This window comes from Quercus robur, chromosome 1 (genome assembly GCF_932294415.1).
Source record: "Quercus robur chromosome 1, dhQueRobu3.1, whole genome shotgun sequence".
Taxonomy (NCBI): Eukaryota; Viridiplantae; Streptophyta; class Magnoliopsida; order Fagales; family Fagaceae; genus Quercus; species Quercus robur.
In genome coordinates, this window is record NC_065534.1 from 4,255,468 (window position 1) to 4,278,659 (window position 23,192).

Consider the following 23,192-nt stretch of genomic DNA (forward strand, 5'->3'; position numbering starts at 1 on the left):
ATAAAATAATCTAAATGAGGATTCTGATAGTTTTGAAGAAGTCTAACATAAATCATGTAAAATTCACCTTTAGAAGTATTGAAATCAATAATGTAATAGATTAATGAGAATGATGGAATTGTGAGACGAGGACTTAAGACCTTGACTTGCCATGTTTATGAAAAATCGAGTGAACTAAACCTTTTATAAAGTAAGGGAGAGCTACTTTTCATTGTTTAGGACATGTGCAATAGAGCAACACAAAGCAAATGTGTGTTGAAGTCTACAGTAGCAGAGGAGAATATTGAACAATACTGTTACTGGAAATAGGGTTTTGATGAGGAATAGGATATATGCTGATGTATGGTTGTTGACATGAAATGTATGGTGGCTTTGTAAAACTTAAAAAAAAAAATGGTGAATTCTTTTCTTTCTCCAGTAGAAGCTACAGATATGTATCGAATTAAAAAAAAGTTGCAGATATGTGGGTCTTATTTTCTCTTTGGCTTGATTTAGTGGTTCCAAGAGAAAAGGAAAATGAACAAGACTTAAGATATCCAATTTTCTTGCCAAGGAAATACCATCAAGCTTTACAAAATTAAGAATTTGTAACAACTCATTTTGGGTTTTTTGGTATTTACATACCTGACAGGATTCCTAAGAAATATCAGCAAGACCCTTCTGCTCTTAAAGAGTTAGCTTCTTGTTGAGAAATGTGGGTAGGATACAGCTGGAGGAAGATAGTTGCTCTTCTAATTTGCGTTTCTGCTTAGAAGTTGGATCTCTTTTTTTCCTCTGTATAGAGAAATAGTGCAACTATGCATGATGATCTGATTTCTTAAGGCATTATCTGGTTGAGTACCATAATGTTTGTAGGAACTTGAAGGATAGGAGGTTGATCTCATAACCTCTTGTCCATGTTTAATAGTTGTAGAGTTAAACTTCCAGGGAACTGGCTGAGATGATTGCAAGGCTAGTCTTGGTTTTATTTTTTCTTTTTTTGATAAATAAAAATTTTATGATGAGAAAGAACTACCTCGTGTATATCAGATCTATACGTAAGGTGGCCTAAAATAATACAATGTATATATGGTTGGTCTTTGTTTTCTTGCCTAGTAACTGCTACATATACTTTCTTGGTATTGACAAAAGGCCTTTTACTCTAAGATTATTTTAAAAACCTTTCATCTTGCATTCTTTGTACAACAATAGCTTTAGAGAGTCTTAGATCCTTACAAGTGATTATTTGATGATATTTAGGAATCACAATTTTCCTGCTTGGGTTGATGTTTACGAGTCATGTCATATTTGAAAAAATTTAATCAGCCTCATCATCATCACTAATATACAATGGACATTAAAAAAAGCAAGAAAAGCGAGTTCCTCCTAGGATTTCATTTTAGGTCAGGGTATAAAGAACTAACTATGGTTATTTGGTTCACAATTTTGACACAGTATATGTAAAGAAAGAGAGAAATATTAACCAGACATATGTATAATAACAGTGATGGGCAACGTAACTGGCAGCCTCTAAAGACTTATAAGAGGTGGGGATGGTAGGTTCTAGCGCTCAAGCACTAGTTTGGAATGTTGCAGATGATGGAGAGCTCTCTTGGGACCTTGCTTAGTCATTTTAAAGCTGAATAGAGTCTTTTTTCTTTTTTCTTTTTTTTGTTTATTTGCCGCTGGATCAGTTTTATTAAGTTTTACTAGAGTAAGGGCACTTTGGTAATTTCAAGATTTCCAGAATGGGCTGTCCTTGGATTTATCAAAGGATGGAAGTATATAGTGTGTCCAGTATATACAATCATCCTCTCACATAGGGGTGGGTCTCATGCTTGTGGGATCCGTTCTTATGTGAGAGGGTGGTTACATATGTCAGATACATAATATTCTTTTTTTGGGCCAAAGGCCCATGAATCTTATTTTATGTTTCAAGTCCTTTTCTGTTTTGATTTAGAAGCTTTGAAGTACTTTTTCTTTGTTATTAGTAATCCTAGTTTTCCTAGGAATAAGTTACTTAGGAGTCGTAGTCCTTCTAGGAAAGGACTTAGCTATAGCCTATATAAAGGTTTATTGTAGTCAATTACACTCATTGTGAGATTGATTCTAATAAAATTCCAGCAGCTTATTTTAAGCTTTGAGGGTATGATTGCCTTCTCCTACCTAAGTGTGATTGCTTAGGAAAACCTGGGTGTAATTGCTTAGTGTTTACCTTTCTTTATTTTTTGTTCCATTCACTGCTTAAACACCAGACAGCCATCTAAATATTCAAGATTCAATCTTTTCTTTACCTGAACCCTTAAACATCAATCCTTATCCATAAAACCTTCAAGAACTCATCAAGAAATCTTAGTACTAAATCCCTAATGATCCTACATAACAGAGGCATAGACCATCTTTTGTAAATGCAGCTCAAACTTTTAATAGAATGATATAAAAACAAAACTGAATGACTTCGATGGTAGTGGAATACAAACATGAAAAATGCTGGTCAATTGGATAAGCCAATCGCCATCTATTCATGATGCGGAATGAATGCCAATGGAAATGCAAATGAATCACTAGTATCTATTTATTAGCAATGAAGAATTTTTTTTCTTATTAATATAATACTGATAATGTGTTATGGCTTTGATAATAGGTTGTGGTTTATGGACATCACATTAGATCCAAATACCATGAGCAACCATATTTAAATCTTCAGTATGTCCAAGTCGGTTTCATAAAGAATGGGATTTTAATCTCTTAAAGTTTCACTTGCATTGATGCCTATGAGAATATTGCACTCACCCCAACCTATTATCAAAGCCATTGGTTCTGTTCACATACATGTGTGAGATTTGATTATATGAACTTCTGTTACCTTAGTTCCTTTTTCAAATTTCAGTTATCTATTTTTAAGTAAATAGTTAGAGTTTATTTGCTCTTGAGAATTTCTGTTTAGTGATTTTAAAGAGCTCAGTATGATTGCTAAAATACAAAAAGCTGTACATTACCACTCCATTTAACAAAGCACAATCTTCACACCCTTATATGAGCATTGCTTCATGATAGTTAAAGCACAACCTCTATTCAACAATTTAGCTGTCTGACATGAGCTTTTACAACCTTTCGTTCAATGGTGTGATCCTCTGTGTTGCTTCCTTTGACCTTCTTAAATTGCTGTATTGCTGAGTCTGCAGTTAATATGTGACCTCTGGCAACTATTGCCTGTATATTAGTTCAATTCCTTTCCTCAAGAAGGTAAGCGACAATTATTGAAGGTAGATTGGTAGGATGGAAGGATGTATTATTCAGCTAGGAATTGGCTTTTGCTACGGTGGTAGGGATTATTTGCTTGTACTATGGCAGTAGAGAATATCGGCTTGTGCTATGTTGTTAGAGAATATCAACTTGTTTTGTGGTGGTAGAGAATAGAACATATGCAGATGCCAAACTGGAGGGATGCTGCTACGCAAGTAAAAGATTCTTCTAGTATTTTTCTAGCTAATGAGATGCTTTGATAATTAAGAATTGAAAGAATTAACTCATAGCGCAACCCAATGCTTTTTGATTGAGAAAATTGAAAAAAGGTTTTCAGTAACTTGAGAAACAAAAGGTTCATATCATGATTTTTTAACTTTGATTCATCCCATCATTTTGTTTGACTATAGGTATGTTTGAGATCCGTTTATTTTACTGAAATTGAAATTTTTTTGCCGAAAATACTGTAGATAAAGATAAATGTTAATTGAAATAATACAGTAGGACCCATGAATAGTACAAAAAAGTGCAGTGGAACTTATAAATAGTATCACAAATAAGTTGAAAGTAAAACAAGTTGGCAAAAAATAAGCTAGCCAAACAAACACTATATCAAGGATAGATTGGAAAATATGCTCTTCAGGCCTATCTCAAAGCTTGATTGATACAAAGAAAATGGCTCAGGGGTCAGGGCTGAGAACTTTCCCCCGGCACCGACAGAATCACTAAAGACTCCTCAACTTGTGATATCTTTAGCATTCTCAGCTGTTTTAGCTTCACTCAGGTCTTTAAGAGCCTGCTGGCCATGTTCTAAAGCTATTACATCTTCTCTAAAATGATGCACTCTCATGTTGGTGATGATTCGGCCATTCTTTACTATTACAATGTTAATGGTAGCTACACTATTGGATTTTATTATAATATCGTCAAAACAAGTAAAAGGTAATAATCATCAGCAAGCGTTTTGTTCCCAAGTAACATGCGGTCCATACTTGTCTTCATTAAAAAATGGCACGATTAGGGAACCAAGATTTATTAATGTTTATTCAATTAACTTACCCATGGCCGTGGCCACGACATCCCTGGTCTAATGGCATCAACAACACAACAACAAAAAAGACATCAAGAGAATGGACTAACGTTCGACTCTTACATCACAAATCAAATCCTGTTTGAGTGCATTAGTTGTGTAAAAGGAGGGGGAAGAAATGCTAGACAGCCACACCTTAAAAAATGAAACCACGAATCCCTACTATCATATTGAGATGTCAAAAACATTTCACCCCAAATCTCCAACATTTTCTTTCTCTGACTTTTTTTTAACTAAACTTTGATAAATTAATATTAAAATGTTGTGTACTAACTTACCCTTGCAGTTTTTCAAAATTATCCTGTCTTTCAGAATTAAAATCCATTATTTTAAATTTTTAATTAAAGATTAATTTAAAATATTTAGTATGACTTTTGTTTGTTCTTCTTTTCCATTTTCTTTCAAAGAGCTGTGGAGAGATTTGTCGTTGCAAGTCTTTTGGTACTTGATAAACTTTGCATTTTGATTCTAAATTTATTAGTTATATTTTTACTAATCATGGTTAAACTTTGGTAAATGGGGAGTGGTATTTTTTTCAAATCTCAAGGGATAAGAGTGTTTTTTCCTTTCAGGTTTGAGATTGAGTATCGTTTACTTTTTTTATTTTTATTTTATTAGATAATCCCTTTAGAAACATCTCACCATGACATCATTGTCATTGTTGTTAATTGTAAACCAATTTGTGACCCATGAAAAAGAAAAAAAAAATGTGTTCTTTTGGTAGACTCCTATACAAAATTTCTACCATTCATATAGAGAGAAAAACAAAAATAATTGGAAGTGCTTCAAGCAATCTTAAATTAGCCAAATTTTAAGCATGCCTCCATTTTGATATTGGCCTTGAAAATGAGAGTATCATATCCATGGGTTGGTCTTGTGACCAGTGGCCAGTTCTACTGGACACACTGGGATACGGACGTGCATTCAACTTTAGACACATGTCCACATCACAGCGTGTCAGGTAGAACTAGTAATAATAAAAAGAAGGATCACAAGAATCAGCCAAAGCCTATTGCCGAAGCTTGTGAGTTGCTGTATTTGCCACTATTCATTAAAGGACAAGAAGAAAAGTATTTCATAAGGATTTTTATTTATTGATTTTTAAGCATTTAAGTAATAATGACTGATATATGAATAAAACAAGTTTTTTTTTTTTTTTTTTTTTGAGAAGAATGAATAACTTGTAATCAATCATGTTATAAAACCAAATAACCAAATTTCATAACTAAAAACATCTCTAAAATTAGAATTTCAATCAAAATTTGAGTCAAATAATCATCGCAATATGCTGCCTGTCAGTTTTAGTAATCTCCGTTTTACTAGTAATAGATTACAATTGGGCTCTTAACAAGTTAACAATATGATTTTTTCCACTCTTGTCTTTCTCGGAAATCCATTCTAAACTTGCAGTTTTAACTGCAGTAGTCCAATACTTCATGTTGTCCTTCAAAAGCACTGTAAACCGTTACTCACGAATCTTCTCATCAAAGTGCAAGGTTTTTGGTTCCACACTACACCAAGTCAATTACATCAAGTGTTGATGAGAAGCTGAAATAGATAGCAAGGTAGTATAAGAGAATTGTATTTTTTTTTTTTTTAACATGAAACAGTAAGAAAATCATTCATTTACCAGAAGTAACGAGAGCAGCGAGGATATGTGCTGGTGAAGGTTTTAAGTTATCGTTCTCAAATGCACGTGGGGCAAGTAAAGGAGGATCCCTCTGTAACTGTATATTCCCGAGTCTACAGACGGCACACAAATCTCAACTCTAGGAGCAATCAAGTCGGGCTGGATAAAATTGAGAGAATAAAGTTCAATCTAACAGAAAAGTGCATTATAAATTGAGATAACTGCAATGAAGTTCAATCTAACATAAAAGTGCATTATGCTTTAAGATAATTGCAATTAGGGGTGTTCGCGATGCGGTGAGATTTTGGGTCATTTTTAGTACCGCACTTTGCAGTACAGTTTAGCTAAAACCATAACTGCACCACACCTTATTTTTGCGGTTACATGTGCGGTGCGGTGTGGTGCGGTTTAAAGTTTAGACAAAACCATAACCACATCGCATCTCATTTTTGCAGTCACATATGCGGTGCAGTGTATAACATGCGGTTTGAATGATTTGAAATTGGTATATATTTCAAATTTTGGGCTTTTTCTACCCAGTCCAAAACTAATTTTTCCCTTTATTTTGGTCCAAGTTTTAAACTATTGAGCTAGTTTTTCTTTATTTTGGGCTGACTTTCTTAATCAACACTTGCTAGGGTTATCAAACTTTTTTTTTTTTTTTGAAAACTAGGGTTATTAAACTATTAATAATATATTTAATATTAAAAATAATTAAATATATTAATATATAGAGAGAATGCAATGCGGTGCGATTTATGCGGTTTTCTTATTATAAAACTGCAAACCACACTACACCATGTGGTGTGGTGCGGTGCACTATTACTTGCGATGCGGTTATACTATTTTACAGGCGGTTTTGGTGCAGTTTTTGCGGTTTGTACAGTTTATGTGGTATGGTGAACACCCCTAATTGCAATTACGTACCTTAACTATCTTTGGTGTAACTGAATTTGGCCCTCTACTAGGGAAGTCAACAACTTGGCATGATTCATTAACCGTAACACTTTTAAGGATTTTTGCTGTAACTTTAGTTCTAACTTTTTTATATATAAAAAAAAATATAAATTAAATTAAAAAATTAATAAAAATAATAATAACAATAGTATATCTTGAAGTATAATCAACACTTAATTTAAATTTGAGTTTAGCATAACTTAAATATTTACAAATCTTTCTAATATCTATATAATTGACCCAAACAAATACTACAAAAAAAAGGGGCAGTTTTGATAGCCCCAAAAAGCGTTGGGATAGAGTCAAAATTCCTATCCTGACGTTTTTTTTCCCAACTCTTCAAACCGCCACCCAGTGACAGTCGATATAGGGTCGCGGGACCTGTACTAGCGCTTTTGAAAGCACTGTCATAGACTATACTTATTCCAGCACTCTCAAAAGCGCTAGTATAGGTCTTGAATAAATATAATTTAAAAGGCCTATACCAGCGCTTTTGAAAGTGCCAGGATAGGTCATTTTCAAAATTAAAAATAATAATAATAATAATTTTTTTAGCACCTGTAATGTACCTACAATACATATTTTCCAATACCTATTTTATAGTAACTGTAATGAACCACAATTCATATTTTCCAATAGCAAATACAATACCACATTAAACCAAGAAACTAAATATATTTAATTACACTATATCAATAATTATATCCCAAATGTCTAGAATGTTATACACAAAATAATACATCCCCACCTATTCCAGCGCTTCAAAAAGCGCTGGGATAGGTCTTTCCCAGAAGGGAAATCAGTAACCCTATTCCAATGCAATAAGGCTTCCTATACTAGCATTTTTGAAAACCACCACTATAGGCCTCCTATTGCAGCGATTTGTAAAGCACCGGTTTTGAGCTGCCGTAATAGGGTTTCCTATACCAGGGCTTTCAAAAAGCACTGGTATAAGCTTATCTATTACGGCGGTTTTTAAAAAAAGCGCTGGTACAGGCTTATCTATTACGGCGGTTTTTAAAAGCGCCAACCGCCGGGAAAAAAACGCTGGGACATGACGATTTTTTTGTAGTGTAAAGAATCTGAATTACCGTATATGACAATAATATGTTAAATCATTGTATTTATCTCCAAATATATATATGGTAAAGAATCCGAATTATACCATTCGTATACTTATGGTATGATATGTGTACTGTATTTAACGAAATATGAGTGTTACTATGCTTGACTAAACAAGTTTTGTGGTACTGTTGTTATGGTATTTAGGATCCAAGTATGATAATGCTAGCATGTTCTTCTCTTGTTCAGAAAATAATCTTATGCTAGATCTTCAATTGTCCTCAAAATTATGTTTGCTCTTGCCAATCCTTTAATTCGTTTATTTTACATTAGTTTTGTGTGTATGAAATGGACAGGATTGTATTCACTATCAATCTACAATCATAAAATTTACAATATTGGTTGCAAGTCATTCAAAGTTCAAACTAGCCAAAAAACTATTACATGTACAGATAAAACAAGCAAACTATTATAGCCACAACAGTCAATTAAGATCCAACAATCTAATCCCACACCACCCAAACATTATGCAAACTAAACTTCCCTAACAATTCTTGGTTGTATTTGCCCAACAAACTAATCCCACACCACCCAACCATTACGCAAACTAAACTTCCCTAACAATTCTTGGTTGTATTTGCCCACACAACGACACACATACCGTTGAGAATTGGGGCCTAATAGTTTACAAGACATGGGCCACAATCTATGAGAATGGACATAATCCTTGAACTTGGAACCTTCAAAGGTTTTTAGAGTGTACTCAATACTGCTGGGCTTGGCCTCAAATTGAATAAAATACGTTATTCCACTACTGGGCATCAACTGGATCTTCACAAGTCTCACAAATTCAAAATTTGTACCCTACACCAATTGTTCATAATCAAAGAATTAATAAAGAGTTATAAAGCATATATAGATGGATATTAAGAAGAAGAAGAAATAAACCTTAATTTCGTTGTAGCACTCTAACAACGACTGTCCATTGAGAGAAAATTCATTTTGTTCCTATTCACAAAGCTAAGAAACAAGTAGACTTAATTGAAAACCTTCTCATAAAAAAGAAAAGAGACACACTCACCCACACAATGTAGCACATACCTGTGTCTCAGGGATCCATTTCGGACCTTGGCAAAATTTGATCGGGTCATGAAGTTCAAGGGCAAGGGGGGAGATAGGGGCAAGGGTGGACATAGGGGGTTGAGGGCAAGAGTAACTGTTTAAGGACAATAAGTGTGGGATCCAATCTATATTGGGATCAGATTTTGCTTTTGTTTTTTGATGGATATTGGGATCAAATTTGCCTTTGCCTTTTTCTTCTTTTTCAAATTGAAGAGTTTCAAATTGAAGAGTGAATTCATCTTCTTTTTCAAATTGACGGGTGAATTCATTGAAGTCTGGAAAACTTACATCCTCATAGTCCTCATAATCTGCCATGATTCGATCTCTGAGACTAGAGAGAGAGAGAGAGATAACATGAGTTTTGCATTCTTTTCTCAGTAAAGATCCACTCACGGGTAAGGAGTACAGAATATGGAAGAGAAAAATCAAGCAAACTAAACAAAAAGGTAAAAAGGAAGTAACATACAACTACGAGTCATTCACACAAGCATGTTTTGGACACAAATCTCAAACACAGTATAGTAGAGAGATACACCAAGGAAACATAACATACAAACGCTTGCATAGAGCACAACACAAAACACATCAACATGTCCAAATGCAAGTCAAAACCAAGTCAGATTGACACACCCAAAATGAAAGAACCCATTTTGAAATCAACCCCAAACCTAGAAATATACCATCATTAACTTGAAACCCCAAAACCCAAATCAAAATACCAAACACACAGAGGATCCACAAACCAATTGTTTTGCACCCAAAAACAAAACCCCAATTTTTCAAACCCTAGCAAGTGGGAAATCCAATCCATGAAGAAGCACTGGGAAAGAGTGGGAGGAAAATACAGAAATTGAAGACAGAAAATAGAATTGGGTTTTGGTATATCATATACGGTCGATCAAAACCCTAATTAGAGAACAACAAGCCAAACAAGAAGAAAAACCATAGGCAAACAATTCACGCTCTACATAGCCATAGCAATAGCCAAATCAATTACAAGGAAGCCATATGAATGAATAAACTAGAGAAAAAAAGAGAGAACCACAACGCAAGGTTGGTGACATGCATAATCATGCAATAAAAGGGAGTGTTTCCTATTCCTATAAATTAAAAAAGAAAAAAGAAATAGGAAACTTGTCCTTCTTGGTAAAGGTTACTGTCATTAGATAATTCTACCGTACACTTTTTTTTTTTTTTTTTTTTTTGGATATGGTATCATTGGTAGGTAACCTACTATACCAGGTTACTAAAAGAGTTACAAAAGGATTTGTAAGAACAATGTTAAGAGAGTTACAAAAGGATTCATAAGAATAGTGTTAATGATATATATATATATATATATATATCCAACATTATTAGCATTTAATTACAGTTAATGATACTACAATCTTCAAGAAGAAAAAAAAAATGAGAATTGGAATGTAAGAAATTAAATATTACGTGTCTTCAAACTTTATAATTAAGTTCTAGGAGATCGTATAACTCTTTTTAATCTTTAAGCAAGAAAAAAAATATCCATGATCTATTCTTTTGTGGGCTGGTAAAGTATAGGGGTAAAAGTGGGCCGCTAAAGTATAGGAATTTTATTTTACATATTTATCTTCGTTAGTTGAAAACTTGTAAGTGAATAGGATGGGGTATTTTAAAACCATAGAAATGAGAAACCCAAACAGGCAAAGGCCCTTAAATAGGCTCTCTCTTTTTTCTTTTTCTTTTTTAGTTTAATGTAATTTTTCAATTTGAATTTATTTATTGTTAATGAGGTTACATAGGAAGGGATTTTTAAGAAACTAAAATTTAAGATTTGAAATAGAGAAAACTATTGGATTTAGTGTGTGCTAGTTTTTAGGAAAAAAATGTATCAAACGTGCATGATATATATTCAAATAGAGAGTGTGTTAATTTTAGAAAAAAAAGTTTCTCTAGTATTTTTTTTTTTTAATTTTTTTTGAATTACAATTTTAACCATGTTTTTTTATTTTTTAAGAATAAGGATTATCTAATTAGCTTAGGGGTATTTTTGACATTTTCTGAATGCATAACTAATTTTCTGAATCCTCTTAATATATAGAGATTATAGCATTTGATTACAGTTGACATGATAAATGCAAAATAAAAATCTGCCCATTTTATAATTCCATTTTTAGCACATATTCTTGTAAACATATTGTCTACATATTGTTCTTGTAACTAACCAATGAAATAGGAAAGCTTGAGATTACCTTAAGACCCAAAATAAGCAAGGTCAAAAGAACAAGTAGATCAAGAAGCCTCCCTTCAAAGACCAATGTTGCTGGAAAATTTCTTAAGAGGTGTTTGGTTGGCAAGAAAATGCAAGTTAGTACAATCTTCAAGAAGAAAAAAAAAATTGAGAATTGGAATGTAAGAGATTAAATCTTACGCGTCTTCCAACGAAATCATTTCAAAAATCAAAGACACAAACATATACAGAATGAGCTCACCCAAGCCCCAAAACCCAACCAATTTCGAATAGAAATCTTTCGACATTTCACTATTTGATTGTGCAACCATCTCCTCCATATTTCTCCAATTAGGGCTTCCATCCAATTTGAGGATTTTAGGGATTTAGGGTTTTCAAGTGGGTTTGAATGTAAGGTTTTCTCTTTACTAGGCAACGAGTTTTAGATGATCATATAACTCTTTTCATTCTTCAAGCAAGAAAGAATCACATCTATGATATATACCTTTGTGGGTTGCTAAAGTATAGGGAAAAAGTGGGCTGCTAAAGTATAGAAGAAAACATGTGTGGGTTTGTGGTCTACTAAAGTATAAGGGTTTTATTTTATGTATTTATCCCCGTTAGTTGAAAACTTGTAAGTGAATAGGATAAGGGCTTTATTTTATGTATTTATCCCGTTATTTGAAAACTTGTAAGTGAATAGGATAGAGTATTTTATAACCACAGAAATGAGGAACTCAAATAAGAGAAGTCCCTTAAATGGTAATATAGATATATAGAACTAACAGTAATAGAACTAGATTTTTTTGGGTTGAACCCAAATATATCACTAACTAGGTTACTAATCCAAATAGAACTAGGAATAAGGTAATTGGGTTGAACCCAAATATATCACCGACTAGGTTTCTAATTCAAATAAAACTATGATTAGGACTAAGTTATTTAGGTCTGAACTCAAACATTATTTATACTACTTGTAGGGACTAGGGCCCAAAATAATATATTGGGTCTTGGGTCTTATCCGAGAACACTAACAAGTCCGAGGAGGAGGAGATAACTATTAAATGACTCTCATTAAAAGTCTCATCAGTGGGAGATGAAGGGAAGGACACGACAAATGCTAACCAAGTGTGTACTCTAACAATTGAAATGCGTCCCAAATATATCACTGACTAGGTTTCTAATTCAAATAAAACTATGATTAGGACTAAGTTATTTGGGTCTGAACTCAAACATTATTTATTCTACTTGTAAGGACTAGAGCCCAAAATAATGTATTGGGCCTTGGGCCTTGTCCGAAGACACTAACAAGTCCGAAGAGGAGGAGATAACTATTAAATGACTCCCATTAAAAGTCTCATCAGTGGGAGATGAAGGGAAGGATGTCCGAGGAGGAACTCCTCCTCGGACACGACAAATGCCGACCAAGTGTGTACTCTAACAATTGAAATGCGCCCCATGAACATGTGAGAGGAAAGAAAACTCGAAATATCTAAGGAAAAGCTTCTACCACCACATTAAGTGCCCTGCAGCTACTTTTCTGGCCACATTAATGTGGAGAGGACCTCTGAACAGTGCTGTCTTAGCTGCCACAACTCACAAAAGGCTGAAAGGGGTGTCTGATGGGATGGGTATTCAAGTGGGGATCCAGATGATCAACAAGTGCAAGGACTAGATGATCAGAAATGAGCTATATAATGTGGAAGAATCCCCATGAGTGGAGGTGGAGAAAGAGAGAGAGAACACTGTAGCATACTAAACTATCTTAATATTCAATTGTGATCAATATATGTTAAACTTTGGCCTCTTCGAACTAAAAATCCATTAACACCAATGTCTTTTATTTGTGCTTGATTGTCTCTTAACTCAACATTAGCCATTGCCCAACTCATTAAGATCTAGTTCTTTGACTCATACTCTACAAATTCATTGTATTGGGCTCATTAGACCAGGACTCCATACATTTGGGCTTGGGCTCCAAATCGTTCCCTTACACTACTATTTAAGGAGTTTCTCATATTTGGATTCCTTATTTTCATGGTTCTAAAATATCCTAATCTTTTTTTCTTTTTTCTTTTTTCCTTTCTTACAATCTGGCTAATTCAAGCGGGATCACAATTGATTCTATAGTTGTTAGTTGGGAATACCAATTCTAAAATAAAATTTTGAGCAATCCAACTAAGACGTGGATAGCCACATAATAAGATGAAATCAACAATAAACTTCACTTTTTTCTTTATAGAAAAATAATACTAATAATAAAGTCTTGGATGTTAATTCATTACACACCATATCCATATTATCCATATTACATTCATGAGTAACACTAGTAAAACAAATATGTCTATATGTCTAAAAGATAAAGTAAACACCAATCGTACCAATCTAGTTTTGGCAAAATACAAATACTATAGTGAGAATCAGCAAAGAAAGCAACATACAAAAACCAAAAAAAAAGAACGAGAAAAAAAGTAGTTATGCTCATCATAGGTGGGGAAAGATAAATATAAGAATGTGCCATAATGTTTATAAAGCTTTTAACATAAAAACCTACTTTTTCTATTTTACATACTCACTTTTTAAAATATCTCATATCAGATTATCTATTTTATACTACATTTCATTAAAATATCATATTTTCTTATTTTTTTAAAAAGAATTATTTATCTTTCTCTACACACAATAACCATTATCCATTCTTTTCTTTCATCCTCAAGATATATATATATATATAAAAAAATTAAAAAAAAATTAAAAAAAAACTAAATGCAAAATAAATAGTGTTTATGTAAATTTACGTAGTTACTGTAACAAACTTGTAAATTTACATAATTATATACAGGCTAATATGTGGTCATTTTAAAATAAAACTATGTAAATTTTACACATTTTAATTTTTCTATTATAAAACCCACTAAATGTGATAGAAAACTAAGCCCAATACCTAACTTGAATAGAAGTAGATGTTTTGGGGCTGAACCCAAAAAATGAGGTGATGAGTGCACTGCTTTCCTGATTCTTTCTATCTCTCTCCATCTATTGTTTGTTCACAATATTATGTCTTGCTATTCTTGGTCATGATATTGATTTATCACTTGTAGCAAAATTCAAGGCATTTTTTTTTATGTTGTTTTTTGTTTATTATGTTTTTTAAGATTATTGTTGAATTTATCCAGGTCATGAAATTGATTTTTCCAACATTGGACTTTGTTGTCTCGCTGATTGACTTGAGGCATTGATCTATTTTTGTGTTTTGTTACAATCCTCGAATACACTTGGTTGATACTGATTAATATGTTGAGAATCATAGATCATGTAGTTGATTCCATTGACATGAGTCTGTTTGAGACTGTATTGTTTTATATAAGTATTTGTGAATGTATTGTTGAGGAAGACAACAATCTTTTTTTTTTAAGCAAGCCAAGTTGGATCTTGAATGTCTTGAAGCATGTACTATATAATGCCTTTCTTATAATTTGGAAAGTGAGTTGCACAATTTTTAAGAGGAACTTTTCCTCTCTTTATCTCTTCTGAAAGAATTGTTGTAATTTCCTGTCCTAGAAGGTAAAGTAGAGCTGTGTGGAATTCATTTGCTTGTATAAGTTTTTTTTAAGATTCAACTCCCATTATGATAAAATCTGACTTCTTCTTTTCTTTTATATATTTTTTTCCTTTTGCCACAGGATAACAGCTACAACATTAAGTGGATTATAATAATCTGTGGTATGACTATTAGGATTTGAGGTTTTCTTTACTTTCATGTTTTATGATTTTAGGTCCAACTTCTTCACTTGCTTTCAAATTGAGGGTGCAGAGGGTGTACGGTTCCTTCTTAGGGTGGTTAACCCTCTTTTTTATTGATTTCATCAGCCTTCATTAACAAGCACCCCTCCATAATATTCTATCCCAACAGTTTTGAACTTTTAAGTTTTGATTCTTGTAGGTTTGAATAGTTTAAACAGAATCTAAGACCCCATCTTTCATGACTAACACAATATCCTCTTTCTTTTCCACCTGAAATCTTGGTGTTTTGCAAACCCAAACTCCCCAACTTTTCTAAGTTTTGCATTTGATTCTTTGGTTTCTATAAAATTTGATATAGAATATAAAATGTTCTCTATTTTTGGGGTTCTTTTGTAGTGTTTGGGTTACAAGGTGTATTTAACCTGTCCTGACTTTGATAAATATAAAGACGTATAAATATATGCATTCTCTTGATATTTTAATTATTTCCATTAAAATGATATACTCTTCTTGACTTTGATGTGAGTTGGATTGGATTAAGAACAGATATGTTGAGAAGTCATGATCCTCGTAGGCTGAAAATATGTATTGTAAAAGGTGAAGGTGAAGATGGAGATGATGATGATGATGATGAAGAAGAAGAAGAAGAAGAAGATGGAAATGAAGACGAATGAGTATGAAGATGAAGGTGTATCATCTTTAGGCAATATTGAATATGACAATGCAGATATGTTTGGGGATGAAAACGATAGTGAATACGACGATGATAATGAAGAATTCAAACCAGATGAAGTTGACTCTCTATATCTTGCTTAGAACCTTAGCCTTCTTGCTTAGAACCTTAGCCTTATAGGTGATAAACATGCTCTTGAAGAATTGTGCTCAATGTAGCAATTTTGAATTTACTATGGATGCAATCTGTTGGTTTTTTTTATCTAATACTTTTTACTAATTATAGGATTAAGAATTTTATGTAAATAGTTATAACTTTTCTCCATCTAAATATTTGAGATTGCACAGGATGCAATTTGCAATTTGGGTTATTTTTATTAAAAATAATTTTTAATTTTTTTTGTTAAAGTAAAATAATTTATTGATTGACTTCTTTCGTAAAATTGTTTTTGGAGAAATGAGTTCAAGCACGGAAATTCTCTCCAATGGATGAGTTGATTATTACTGTGGACAATGACTAGATGATCAGTTCAAGTACAATTACAGCTCAACTTTAAGAAGGACGCATCTAGTGGATAAATTACGAATTAGAAAAGACGCTTTCTTTGAAGATTAGTTTGAAGATGATTTAATTCACATACATCTTATTTTTTTTGCTTGATTACAAAAACATAGAAAATTTGTTAAATAACCGTGTGCACATCTTAATGCTAGTTTGATGTACAAAATACTCAAACATACAATTTGATTGGGCTGTAAAAGAGCAAAGGTTTAGCTTGAGCTGAGCTTGGCTATGTTTGAGTTTAAGTTTGTTATTGAGTCCAAAAGTTTAAACTGAGCTTGATTTGGCTTGATTCATAAATTAAGCCAAGCTTATCAAGTTTTTTTGAGCTCTAGATCCAATACAAACACATTATCAAACCCATTTAGTTTAAACATGTGGTCCCAACTCCTTTTGATGAATAAAAAGGGGGGCGGGGGCGATCATGTGTGACTCACCCCCTTGGGCTTGACCATAGGGGCACCTCCCGCTAGAGAATATTGGATTGAATCATAACTACTGTGATTGGGGTGTCACAGACCTTACCCTAGCACTCCAAAAGAGCTAGCAGTAAGACGCAACGCATGAGTGCTCCCACCTCCCATCCCCGGTACTCGCTAGGGTTCAAACGAGGAATCATTGCGCATGCGTGCGGGCTCCTTACCACTAGGCCACCCCTCTTGGGGCATGCGGTCCCAACTCCCAATTAATTAAAAAGTTAATAAGATATGGGTTTATTTTTCAAGCTCATATAATGCTTATTATCAAGCCCATTAACCAACCTAAACTCAGCTTGGTTTTTTTTTTTATTATTATTAATTGAGCCATATCGTTCACGAGTCTGTTCTTAAATAAATTTTGTTGTTCAAGCTTAGCTTGTTTATCATACAAGCCTAAAATTAAGGCTCAAGTTTCGCTCATTTACGAGTAAGTAAACATAAACAAGTTTTTTATTAAATCAAGCCTGAGTTGTTTATGAACAACTTAGTCATCCCCTTATCAGCTTGCTCAATCTTTCTACATCATATCGTGTATAGTTATCTAGCATAGCTTATGGTCTAAATTAAAGAGGCAATAGGGAAGCACCAAATTTATATTTGAGTTAGACTAATTAATATTTTTCTTTATAACTAGTATTTAATGGGAGGCATAGTGGACGATAAATTGTCCTGACCAACATTTCCATCCGGAATAGCATCATAGGAGACCCATCTCTTTGGGAGACCAAGTGGCTAGGCCTCTAATCTCCCAAGAGATGAAGAAACAATTGGTTCAAAATGAGTTATTATTAAAAGTTTATTGTCATCCAATAAAGAATATGGGATTTGATTTCCGTCTACACTAAAAATCAACTAATATTTTAATATAATGATGAAAAACAATTATCAAGAGTGAACGTTATAAATTAAAAATTATCTTATCTATAGAATATTAAAAACTATCATATCTACAAAATAAAATAAAATAAAAAGAGTCGTCATCAAAATATTAGAATTAATTCAAATTATGACTAGGGCATTATATGTGGATAATGATGATTGAAATACTCTTTTTTCAGGTGATTTATTAATTGTTATTTATGTAAAGGAGTTGAAAAAAAAATAAAAATAAAAAAAATAAAAAACTTTTTGCTCTAACCTCGCAAATGCATTGAATGAGAGCTTGGAATTGAACAAAAAATTAGTTATAACCAAATGAAGTCAAGTCCATCTATCGTCGTATCGACTTGGCTCAACGTGTCATTTTGTTATGTTCTATTACTTGAAGTGAGGTCTAAACTGATAAATGAAAAATTCTTGACTTCTTATCATGTGAGCCTGAACTGCATCTCTTGAACCTATTCCACAGGCATTCTTGGGTTATAGTTTTGGCCTTCATTTGATATTATGAACATGATCTTCAGTCAGATTGAGCATGGGCTACTTTTTCTCTACTAGGGTTTCTGTGGCTCTCAGTCATGGAACCTTCACAGTAGCAATTCTTTATCTTTCCTTAGGAATGATAATTCCCTCCCTACTTTAACACTGTTATGGGTAGGGTTTGTCGGGCTTTCTTTCGAGGGTGGGGATACAGTTTTTCTTTTGTTTCTCTTGTTCTTTTCGTTTATCATCTTTGGTAGGGAGTCCTTTCTAAATGATTCGAACAAACTCTTACAGATAATGCATGTCAACCTTGATAGGAATAGTAGTAGTACTGATGAGTTTGTTTTAGCAGCAAACCAAGCGTGTTTTGAATGTCGAAGCTATTGGCAGAACTTTCAAACCTTTATGGAATACTCCTAGGGATTTCATGATCCGTGATGTAGGAAATCAAGTGATTCTTTTTTTGTTTTTGAAACGGAAAATGATCCAGAACCGGTATTGAATGAGACGTGTAGTTTTGATAAGCATTTGGTGTTATTTCAGATTTTTGGATAATTCTCATATTCCCTCAATCCCTTCTGATATTAGTTTCCAACAGATTGATGAGGGTTTGACAAGAATTTTCAAGGAAGATATATCCAAAAAAGGGTTGGAATATTTGGACTCCTCTACTCCTTCCCATCTTAATTCAAATAACGTTATTTTAGTGGATAATTTACAGTAGACACTACCACAGGCTGATGAAATTGGAAAAGACTTGCTTGTCAGTTGATCAGTGAAGACTCATCTATGCAGGGTTGGACTTTGGGTAAGAGATTAGGGAATGAAATTAATGAGGGTTAATCTGAGTTACCTAACAAAAAGTTGCGGGTTTCAAAGGATGATGAAGTTCAATCTAATGCAATGGTGGAGGCTGCTGTGTAACCCCTCCAAGAACAATGAGTTGTGTAAATTTTTCATGGTTAAAGATCCCTCAATTGTGTTTTTAGCCAAAACATAAGCGAATGAAGAAGGCTAAAGGAAATCGAGAGAAATATACATTCTAAGTGATGTATTGGAAGAATTCAATTGATTTATCAATTGAAACATATTCCAAAAAATCACATTGACTCCATCATTGGAAAGGGCACAAAGGAAGCTAGGAGATTTACAGGGTTTTATGGGGAACCTGACATACATAAGAGACATGAGTCATGGAATTTGTTATGGCTACTCAATACCCTAATGAATTTACCATGGTTATGTGCTAGTAACTTCAATGAAATTTTGAGAAGTTCAGAGAAGGAATGTGGTAGTTCTTGGAGACAAGCACAAATGCAAATTTATAGAGAAGCAACTGATAAATGTGGATTTGTGGATCTTGGTTTTACAGGTTCTCAATTTTCATGGCAGAAGCATTTTGTGGCAGGACATTCAGTATGGGAAATGCTAGACAATGGCTTTATTACGAATGATTGGCTTCTCCGGTTTGTTGAGGTTCACCATTTTTTTTTTTTTATGGGAACTAAGGTTCACCATTTAAGTTGCAATACCTCTGATCATTCTCCTCTGTGGATGGTGCCAAGGAATTGGAACCTATTTGTTTCGCTAAACCATTCCACTTTGAAGAAATGTGGCTCTTTGACAGAAGATGTACTGAAACAGTGGAAGCCATGTGGTCTAGTGTTGACTATGATGGTCTAGCTATTCGGATAGTTCACAAAATTGAAAAGTGTAGCAAAGCTTTGAGTTCTTGGAATTGAAAATGCTGTGGAAATATTAGAAGAGGTCTTGATAAAAATAAATAAATAAATAAAAAAAGAAGCTCACAAGCTTTAGAGGGAAGCTCTGACGACTGGCTCTAATTTTCGAGTGAGACAGCTAAGAGGGGAAGTTAATAACCTTCTATCATTGCTTTACTCTTTGCTCAGGAAATCGGTGCCTCTTCTATCATCATTTTGGAAAGTGATTCGGAAGTAGTCATCAAGTCATTGATTTGCGAAGATATTTCTTTTGCCTCATATGATCATCTTATAGACGAGGCTAAATTTCTAACATATTCCTCTTTTTTTTTTTTTTTTTTTTTTCATTTTAGAATATAGAGTAATTTTGTAGCTCATAACTTTACTAGACATGCTAATTTTTTTTTTTTTTTTATGTAATAGAAGATGTTCCTCCACGTCTTAATGCTCACGGCCTTCTTCCACAAAAGAAATGATAAAAAAAATTAAATAAAAAAATAAAAAGTGGATAACAATTAACAATATGTGATCTCTAGCAACCACTGCTGGTAGGGGTATGCAGCCAACTTGCCAACCCGTCAAAACCAATCCGACCCAACCCAACCTGTTGGGTTGGGTCGATTTTTAGAGTTTGGTGGGTTGGGTTGGATTACAAAAAAAAATTTGATAGCAGATTGGGTTAGATCTGGGTCATAAAATTCCAAACCTGCCAAATTCGACCCGACCCACCCATATATTTAAAATATATTATATAATTAATAATTTTTTTAAATGACCAGCTCTTCCTATCTTATATAAAAGTCAATTAGTTCACATAAATCCTAAAACATTTTCTCTCAATATGCTACATCCCACTCCCCTCTCCCATTCCCCTCTCCCACTTCACTCCCTTTTGAACCCTAACCCTCTCTCCCTCTGCTAAGCCACTATCGTCCATCTACTATTATCACTGCCTCGATGGTGGTTCTATCTTTCCGGTGGTAGCTCTCTCTTCCGATGTTAGGTAAAGTTTCTCAATGTTTCTCTCTCTTGCTCTATTTCTCTTTCTCTTGCTTCTCTCTCTTTCTCTCACTCACTCTATCTGTTTATCTCTCTTACCGTAGTGGATCAATATTTATTTTTTGCTTTGTTGATTTCTTAGTTTTCTTTTTACTGATTTTTAAATGATTTTGCGTTGTCTTAACAACAGGTCTCTTTCTTACTCTGGTGGTTCTCTCCTCCCGTGTTAGGTGTAGGTACTTGGGTTTTTTTCTCTAACTTTATTTCTCTTTTTTTGGCTTCTCTCTCTCTCCTCTCTCTCACTCTATCTGCTTATCTTTCTTGTCGTGGTGGATCAATGTTTAGTTTTTGCTTTGTTGATTTCTTAGTTTTATTTTGGCTTATTTCTTACTCTACAATATTTTCTCTTGCCGACTTGCTATATCCCTTTCTCTCTATCTTGCTTTGCAGGTTTGTCTCTGTCTGGCCCTCTCTCTATTGTTTTTACTATTGTTGTTTGCCTTTAAAAAGTTACATTGATACTAATCTTTGAGTTTTTTTTAATATATTTATATTTATATTTTTTTTGCTCAATTTAATAATAATAGTAATAAAAAAAATTGCTCAACCCATGGATTCAACCCAAACCATGTGGGTTGGACTTATGTGATTGGTTGGATTGGGTTGAATTTTTTTTAACCCACTATAGTGGGTTGGGTCAAAAAATCCCCCTTAATTCAACCCAACCCGACCCATGCACACCCCTAACTGCCGATATTTTAGTCCAATTCCTTTCCTCAAGAAGGTAAGCGATAATTATTGAAGGTAGATTGGTAGGATGGAAGGATGTCCAATTCAGCTAGGAATTGGGTTGTGCTATGGTGGTAGGGAATATTTGCTTGTACTCTGGCGGTGGAGAATATCGGCTTGTGCTATGTTGTTAGAGAATATCAACTTGTTTTGTGGTGGTAGAGAATAGAACATTTGCAGATGCCAAATTGGAGGGATGCTGCTGCGCAAGTAAAATATGCTTTTAGTATTTTTCTAATTAATGAGATGCTTTGATGACTAGGATTGAAAGAATTAACTCATAACGACCCGATGCTTTGTGATTGACAAGATTGAAAAAGGTTTTCAGTAACTTGAGAAACAAAAGGTTCATATCATGATTTTGTTACTTTGATTCATCCTATCATTTTTTTTCTTTTTTTTTGACAATATCAAGGTTAAATTGGCAAATATGCTCTTCAGACCTATCTCAAAGCTTGATAATTGATACAAAGAAAATGTCTCAGGGCTGAGAATTTTTACCCAGTTCGTACTGACAGAATCACTAGGACTCCGCAACTTGTGATATCTTTAGCATTCTCAGCTGTTTTAGCTTCACTCAGGTCTTTTAGAACCTGCTGGCCATGTTCTAAGGCTATTACATCTTCTCTAAAATGATGTACACTCATGTTGGTGTTGGTTTTGGTCATTCTTTACTATTTCAATGTTAATGGTAGCTGCATTATGCAGTCTACTTTTGCTACACTACTGTGAAATTCTAATTTCTTACAGGTACGATTTGGATTTTTTATTATAATATCATTAAAACAAGTTAAAAGGTAATCATCATCAGCGAGCGTCTTGTTCCCATGTAACATGCGGTCCATACCTGTCTTCTTTAAAAAATGGCACAATTATGGAACCAAGATTTATTTATGTTTATTCAACTTATAACCCACGGCCATGGAATCAACAACACAACAAAAAGGACATCAAGAGAATGGATAAACGTCTACTTTCATAGTGCATATTACACCCCAAATACAAGTTGTTTACTCTAATCCTTGTTATTCATAAAGATAATCAGTGGATTACATGCTTTTCACTAACCCTTGGACCAATGTTTACACTTGATGACCAATTCAACGTTATTAGCCATGTCATCAATGAGATTGTTTAGTCGCTATTAATGTTCCTAGCAACCATTGCAATTAATATATAGCAACCGATACCCAATAACTTAAAAATATACCTCAATGGAAGCTCGATGCTTTCCTCAAGGGAAGGGACGCATAGTACTATACAATAAGTTTGCAAACACAACTTTTTTACAAATGTTGAAGCGAGGCAACAAGTTGTTCTGTTCTTGAAAGATAATAAAGTGATGTCAACAAAGAAATCGTGTGACAATCAGTTAATTTGCCACCTTAAAAAATTGTAAAAAAAGTCGTTTATATCATTATCGTATATAGTCTTATTCAGAGTTCTTTTTCTTTCTTTCTTGGGTACTGCATTCCCCACTTCTTGCCATAATGCAATGAACCAATATGTGCTACATTGCATGAGCAATTGAGTGATTGACCCAATATGTGCTAGTTTGGCATCCACCAAAGTATCCTA

General features: G+C 33.7%; 2 long non-coding RNA genes across 2 annotated transcripts; both read left to right on the top strand.

Moving 5' to 3' along the window:
- The first annotated feature begins 14,235 nt into the window (after positions 1-14,235).
- On the top strand, positions 14,236-16,059 carry LOC126713555 (uncharacterized). The gene is made up of 3 exons (XR_007651380.1): positions 14,236-14,850; positions 14,970-15,009; positions 15,577-16,059. It is a non-coding gene; the product is annotated as an uncharacterized LOC126713555 (long non-coding RNA).
- Positions 16,060-20,609: 4,550 nt separating this feature from the next.
- On the top strand, positions 20,610-22,376 carry LOC126716990 (uncharacterized). The gene is made up of 2 exons (XR_007652368.1): positions 20,610-20,829; positions 21,016-22,376. It is a non-coding gene; the product is annotated as an uncharacterized LOC126716990 (long non-coding RNA).
- The last annotated feature ends 816 nt before the right edge of the window (positions 22,377-23,192 follow it).